This window comes from Chaetodon trifascialis, chromosome 13 (assembly GCF_039877785.1).
Source record: "Chaetodon trifascialis isolate fChaTrf1 chromosome 13, fChaTrf1.hap1, whole genome shotgun sequence".
Lineage (NCBI taxonomy): Eukaryota > Metazoa > Chordata > Actinopteri > Chaetodontiformes > Chaetodontidae > Chaetodon > Chaetodon trifascialis.
In genome coordinates this window covers 11,829,466-11,835,465 of record NC_092068.1, presented here as the reverse complement: position 1 = coordinate 11,835,465, position 6,000 = coordinate 11,829,466, and positions in this window count along the sequence as shown.

Genomic DNA, 6,000 nt, shown 5'->3' with positions numbered 1-6,000 from the left:
TCATAAGGTGCACGCTGCAGACAGGATGAGAGGATATGATGGGCACTGGAGAAACATGTGTTGGCAGTGAGAGCTTAATCCGTCTTATCGATGACAGGTCAGTGTCTCCGTGGAAGCCTGCGATCGATGGCACTTGACCCCCTTAAATAGCAGAAGTGCCGACATCCCTCTCATCTCCGCGTCTCGCCCAATCAGGATTGATTGCGGCACTACCACACTCCTCCATGGACAAGTGACTGCCCTTAGTTCCACGTCTTTAATAATGATAATGCAGCACATTGATCTCATAACAGCTGTCTGCTGTGCTGAGGAGTCGCTTGCAAATCACTGTTTAGAATCACTGCATTGTACCTGATGATACAGCAATCCCTCATTCGACACAAACTATACAGGAATGGATGCAATGACGGATCTCAGAAAACAAACAAACATAAATAAAAACTCACTTTCTCTGCGACACGGTCGCCCAGTGGACACTGATGAACTCTGCATTTCTTTCATCCTGTGAATTCTCTTTGTTCTGGACTGCAGAACAAACACACATCACACGTGCGCTACAGAAACGACCAGGATCCTCACAAATCTGGACCACACTGATTATGGGAACTGTTGGGCATTTAGAATTTGCAGCACTTGAGATCCTTAATCAGCCTTAAAGACTTACGTCCATGTCGCACAAGACGTAATTACCATAATTTACCATCGCAAATCTACCATCATGCATGTGGTTCAAGTTCTCCAAAGTTTGCAGGGACCAACATGTTTTGCTGGAATTGTTTTCAGTGATTGACGACAGCTTGTTGGACAGTGTTGGACTTGTGTGCTGGAAGGAGCGACTGCAGTTTTGGAGCTGATGATTTAGTCATCTGCAGCGTTGATGCAAAGTCTTTCCTCTTCTGAAATACTACTTAGCCATGACAGAACAGACCTAGTAATCATCATCACGAGCTTTTTGATGTGTCATGAAATTATTTATGACGGCAATTATAACACTAACTATTAAAGGTAAGCAAAACTGAGCTAAGGACTCATGCATTACTTCATGGAAAAAGCAGATTCACAGTGACATGCAGCGAGAATGAGACTTAACACAAGCTAGTCCAAACACTTCTGCAAGTCAAAGATCAGAAAATATGCATGCCTGCACTTTCTTTTTATGAAAACATTCATGCAATATTGTCTTCAGCACTGGCTGCTAAATCTACCATGCTGATATTTAAAGTTGTAGTCCTTAGATTTCAGTAACTTAATATTGCTCTGACACAATGTACAGAGGGCCACATAAATAAATATTTGACTTAATTAACTGAAGAAAAACACCAAATGAAATTTAAATATCTAGTCATTGTCACTTAAAATGCTGAGCTGAAGTACAAATGATTTGCCTTTTGGTGGGCTGAACTTAAATTTTAATTTCCAGCCATTAGCACAGCAGTCAGTTTCACTCAAATTAGCTCCTCCATTAACGATTACTAAAATATTTTAAGGTAGTCAGTCGCCGCAAGTGTTTTAAGTAAAGTCAACTTGGTTAAGAATGTAAACGCGGACCATAAATAATACTCTTTTTTAAATGTTATCAGTAATTCTTTAAAGTTAAAAAAGCCAATTCTGCGATAATGCCTTTCTACGACTTTTCATAATTTGTGACCTGGTTTGTGTGAATGTTCTGACCTGAAGGACTCGCTGATTGTTTTCCAGACAGAGTGGAGAGGAGCACAGTGTCTTATAGTTTATATTTGTCAAATAAAGAGCACCTGTTCAGTGTCCTCACTGGGCCCCCTAACAATGCCATTGACCTTTTCCCTGACACTGACTGTATTTCAGGCCGCAGAATGCTCAAACAGCCAAAGCTTGAGCCCTGGAGATGCGGGTTGTGAGCAGTGATTAACGCTCCTCCCTCCCAATCTCTGACAAGCACAAGGGCCACTCTACCCATGTGATACACTTCTTCCCAAATTGAATCCTCTCCTCCATTTTCTTGTTTGTGATGTAATCGCACTTGGTACCACCACTCCTCGCAGGAGACCTATCCTCTTTTCATTTCCAGCAATAAAGTATTATGTGTGAGCTGACTTCAGCAGCGGCTCCCAAAATGTGTTTGGCAGTTTTGAGGTCAACGCGGGTATTCATCAGCGTTGTTCCCCACAGAGGACGTAATGATCAAAGTTTGTGTGCCACAGGCATAGCACAATTTACAGCACCCCCAAGTGCCCTTGCCCATCACTCTGCATGGCGCTAAGCTTATCATTGTTCAGACCAATTATATGACCTGGTGAGAAGAATACGATTGCGGTTCTGTGCCAGTAGTTTGCCAAATAAATAAGTGCTTAATGACCCTCTCACTCCCCCTTTTCAACTTAATTAGGGGGGGAACAGATTTGCTGGATGGATGACTCTACAGCAAGCGAATGTGAATCTGAAGCAGGGGACTGCCAGCCCTTCATTCGTTGTGTGTATTGGTTTGTTCTGCAGCTGCTTGATTGCTGCCCGAGCCACTTAACTATAGCTGACCACCAGCAGGCCCAGCTGTGTGGCTGCAGCCATTTGAGCATCCTGCTGCAGCACGTCTGAGAAACAAACAAGACGGCCATGTAACCAATTCTGTAGGCTGCTGAACTGTGTCTCTTAGATGACATATATATGTTTGTGTGCGTGTTTCATTGATGGATTACAATCAAATATATTTGTCGACAACATTTTTTACAGTGACAACAAGGGGACAGAAAATGAGGAGTCACTGCAGGCCAGTAAATCTGCATCTGACTTATATAAGGTTTACAGATGACACATCAGTGCGGCGCCCTTCAATAAAAGCAGCATGATGGAGAAAAAACACAGCATATAATCCATCATTTTTGTTGGCAAAGGTGGCTATGCATTACATGTATCACAGGCTTTAGACAAGAAAAAAAAAACTGTCTAAGATACTAAGATTCAACAGCAAAAGCGTGAAAATAAGACAAGTGAATAAATGTGGTGTCTGATGCCGTCTGAAGACAGACAATAAATTGGTCGTATTGATCATCAGCTAAAATGATTCTCCTCTTTTAAAAACAGCGTGCACAATAATCATTAAAGCCATTCACTTCGCCTTTCATCATTTGAGATCCTTAAAAAATCAGCATAATAACCTCCGTTCCTCATTTATCTGCACAACCCATGTAAAGTTCATGTTCAACACAGCAGAGGACAAGATTTAACAGCATCTGAGAATAAATTGAAAAAGATTAGGGTGCTTAAAGTGAAGGTGGTTTTCCCTTGTTCCGTGTGCCAGGAAATTACAAGACTATTCAGCGACAGCTGGGTTGAATAGACTTCTTTGTGTTAAATCTTCTGTATGACTGAGACCATTGTGTTGCTCATACTGAAGCACATGTTGTTTATGTCTTGACATCATTACCTTTCTTCATCACTGTACCTTGAAACCCTTCAAACTCGAGCTTTGCATTGGGTGCATTTACAAATATTTTAGCTGTGTTGTCCATTCTTTACTTTACAATCAGGTCCTAAGTAGACACCAAGGAACAAGTAATATTTCATGCGTTGCATGAAAATCCTTCTGTACTTGACTGCTAGGTGTGTTAGTGATGATGCGATTTACTAGATTATGGGAAACGGCAAACCCACCACTCTCTAAATAAATCCTGACAGCGCCCACATTTGGGGAAAATATGTTTGCTTGCTTTTTCTGCCAGGACTCAGCTGAGAAGGTCAACATCATATCAACACTTCATCTCTGTGCATCCAGTAGGTAAACTGGTCAAGGATGTGATTATCTTAGCCCAAACACTGGAAGCAGAAGGTGAACTGAGAGCACAGACCTTCGTCGAAGCAGATGTTTTGACCCATCATAGGGGGAAAAGCACAGGTGTTACAAATAACGTTGACAATGGCTCTGCTCTATTCAAGTGTCCCCGTAAGCTATGACAGCGTGACTGTGTGCCAGCATCCACAATATACCAGGACCCTGGAACTGAAGCAGCAAAATGGACTTGAGTCAGTGTTCATTTTATCATTTACACCTGTGCTTTTCTTACTGTGACATGTCAAAATGTCCTCTGTGAAAAAAGCCTATTGGATATGTGTCAAAGTTCAATCCCACCAAGAGTTTAGGGGTGTGACACAATCAGCCTTATTGATGCAACCAAGCAATTGGCTGGCACACCTGGTATTTATTAGCTGTTGATTACTGGCCACCTCTACCTGCCATACTATTAAAGGAAACCCAAAAGCTTGAAACCGCTAGGGCTTTTTTTGAGTACTTGTAAATGTTCTAAATATCAGGAAGGAAATGCTAATATGGCTTCCAGCAGCTCCAAAATTGTCCTGTTTTTGTCATCTTTTGATAATGAGTGTCTAATTATGATATTTAATGGTTTAAGTGGGCTTTCCTTTTCCACCACAGAAACCTCATTCAACAGAATGAGACAACAGACAAGGCAGCAGGTCCAGATGGAGTATCCCCTCGACAAGGCCTGCGCATTGGAGCTGGGAGACCCCCTACAGCGCATCTTCAACCTGAGCCTGGAGCAAGGGAGGGTCCTTCAGCTGTGGAAAACATCCTGCATCATGCCAGTCCCAAAGAGATCAAAACCTGAGGAGCTGAATGATTTCATGCCAGTCACCCTGACATAACACATGATGAAGACCATGGAGCGGCTGCTGGTACACCACCTGAGTCCACAGGGGCACCACGTCTTCGACCCTCTGCAGTTTGCTTACCAGGAGAAGGTGGGAGTGGAGGACGCCATTGTCTACTTGCTACACTGATCCCTCTCCCACCTGGACAGGGGCAGCGGCACGGTGAGGATTACATTTTTGGACTTCTCCAGCGCCTTTAACACTATCCAGCCTCTGCTCCTCAGAGAGAAAGTGACAGATATGGGAGTAGGCTCACACCTAGTGGTCTGGATTATACACTATCTGACATGCAGACCTCAGTATGTGAGACTGGGGGACTGCAGGTCTGACATCGTGGTTTGCAGCACAGGAGCACCAAAGGGGACTGTGCTCTCTCCAGTCCTGTTCACCCTGTACACATCGGACTTCCAATACAACTCAGAGTCCTGCCACATGCAAAAGTTCACAGACGACACTGCTATCGTGGACTGTATCAGGAAAGTACAGGAGGAAGAGTACAGGACACTGATCAAAGACTTTGTCACATGGTGCGACTCCAACCACCTGCACCTCAACACCACCAAGACCAGGGAGATGGTGGTGGACTTCAGGAGGCCCAGGCCTCATCCGGAGCCTGTGACCATTAAAGGGGACTGTGTGGAGATTGTATGGACCTACAAATACCTGGGAGTGCAGCTGGATGATAAAATGGACTGGACTGCCAACACAGATGCTCTGTGCAAGAGAGGACAGAGCCGACTGTACTTCCTCAGAAGGCTGCCGTCCTTCAACATCTGCAAAAAGATGCTGCAGATGTTCTCCCAGATTGTGGGGCGCTGAGCAGGCTCCTGTCAATCATGGACAATCCACTGCATTCGCTGCACAGCATCATCTCCAGGCAAAGGAGTAGCTTTAGTGAAGGGCTGCTGTCACTGTCCTGCTCCACTGACAGACCAAGGAAGTCGTTCCTCCCCGACACCATGCGGCTCTTTAACTCCACTCAGGGGGGAAACGTTAAACATCAATGTCAACATTCCTCAATGTCCTGAATGGAATCTGTACAACACTGTTCAATATGCACCTTAACTTGCATTCTGTTTGCACTGGGCATTTAAACGCTGGACATCTTATTATACTCATTTAAACACTTGACATTTAAGCTTGCTTTCTGTTGCATTGGACATTTTCACTTTAACTTCTGTTTGGACATCTTTACTTTTAATTCTGTTTGCACTGGACATCTGTACTTTTAGTCCTATTTGCACTGGACATGTGGACATTTTAAAATTTTTTATAGTGCTGTCAAAAATACTGCGTTAACACATTAACACAAATCAATTTTAATGGCGTCATTCTTTTTATCACGAGATTAACGTTCTT